The sequence below is a fragment of the Oncorhynchus mykiss genome, chromosome 13, assembly GCF_013265735.2.
Source record: "Oncorhynchus mykiss isolate Arlee chromosome 13, USDA_OmykA_1.1, whole genome shotgun sequence".
NCBI lineage: Eukaryota > Metazoa > Chordata > Actinopteri > Salmoniformes > Salmonidae > Oncorhynchus > Oncorhynchus mykiss.
This window is the reverse complement of record NC_048577.1, coordinates 8,552,793-8,554,829: the sequence shown is the minus strand read 5'-3', so window position 1 is coordinate 8,554,829 and position 2,037 is coordinate 8,552,793.

Sequence of the window (2,037 nt, the reverse complement as noted above, 5' to 3'; positions counted from 1 at the left end):
TGCTGTTGTATTGTGGAATCTACAGTCCACACATTTAATTAAAATAAATAGATTATAAAAAGAAAAATAAGACTACACACAAAAACACAAAAACCCAAAAGGACAAAGCAAAAACAGGTTTTTAGAAATGTTTGCAAAAAAACCCAACTGAAATACCTTATTTACATAAGTATTCAGACCCTTTGATATGAGACTCGAAATTGCGCTCAAGTGCATCCTGTTTCCATTGATCATCCTTGAGATGTTTCTACAACTTGATTGGAGTCCCACCTGACAGGGCTTGAGAGGATCTGCAGAGAAGAGCGGGAGAAACTCCCCAAATACAGGTGTAGCATCATACCCCAAACGACTCAAGGCTGTAATCACTGCCAAAGGTGCTTCAACAAAGTACTGAGTAAAATGTCAGAATACTTATGTGAATATGATATTTGTTTTTGCAAAAATGTCTACAAACCTGTGTTTGATTTGTCATTATGGGGTAATGTTTAGATGGATGAGGGGGGAAAAGGATTTCATCCATTTTAGGATAAGGCTGAAACGTAACAAAATGTGGAAAAGTCAAGGGGTCTGAAAACTTTCCCAATGCACTGTATGCATGTACTGTATGTACAGTACCAGTCCAAAGTTTGGACACACCTACTCATTCAAGGGTTTTTCTGTAGTTATTACTATTTTCTACACTGTAGAATAATAGTGAAGACATTCAAACTATGAAATAACACATATGGAATCATGTAGTAACCATAAAAGTGTTAAACAAAACAAAACATATTGTATATTGACATTCTTCAACCTTTGCCTTGTTGACAGCTTTGCACACTATTGGTATTCTCTCAACCAGCTTGAGGAGGTAGTCACCTGGAATGCATTTCAATGAACAGGTGTGCCTTGTTAAAAGTTAACTTGTGAAATGTACTTCCTTCTTACAGTTTTTTTCAATTGCTAACAAGCATCGGTCAGTACTGAAGACCCTTTTTCAAAACTCTTCACACAGTCTGCATTACCAACATGCATCTTGGCCAAACAGTTCATCTCACATCCAAAACTCTTCACACAGTCTGCATTACCAACATGCATCTTGGCCAAACAGTTCATCTCACATCCAAAACTCTTCACACAGTCTGCATTACCAACATGCATCTTGGCCAAACAGTTCATCTCACATCCAAAACTCTTCACACAGTCTGCATTACCAACATGCATCTTGGCCAAACAGTTCATCTCACATCCCAAACTCTTCACACAGTCTGCATTACTAACATGCATCTTGGCCAAACAGTTCATCTCAGATCCAAAACTCTTCACACAGTCTGCATTACCAACATGCATCTTGGCCAAACAGTTCATCTCACATCCAAAACTCACTCAAACCACCAGAACACTTCATATATGTCTCAGCTTGTTCGACCAGAACACTTCATATATGTCTCAGCTTGTTCCACCAGAACACTGGAAACAAATCTCACTCAGAAAGCATACATTGTCACTCATAACACACTGTCCTAAAAAACACTAACAACAGGGAGCATAAATTATTAACTTTTCTCTTTGAAGTTTGAAGGATTTTTCACATAATTCAAAATGTCATTATTGAATAAGAATAACACCTTTTCACTTTATTGACTGTACTAAAGTTTATGGAACAAGAAGGAATCAGAAATGCAGCAATTTGCTTCAATAGTTTTCACTTTTTCTATATCTTAGCATTTAGTAATTTACTTGTGAAAAATACAAAGTATAAACAAAAAGCATATTCCTGATCACTCATACTGTACAGTACTGTGAGGGTTCTAGTTCTCATCAACATGTATAGTATAATCACTCATACTGTACAGTACTGTGAGGGTTCTAGTTCTCATCAACATGTATAGTATAATCACTCATACTGTACAGTACTGTGAGGGTTCTAGTTCTCATCAACATGTATAGTATAATCACTCATACTGTACAGTACTGTGAGGGTTCTAGTTCTCATCAACATGTATAGTATAATCACTCATACTGTACAGTACTGTGAGGGTTCTAGTTCTCATCAAC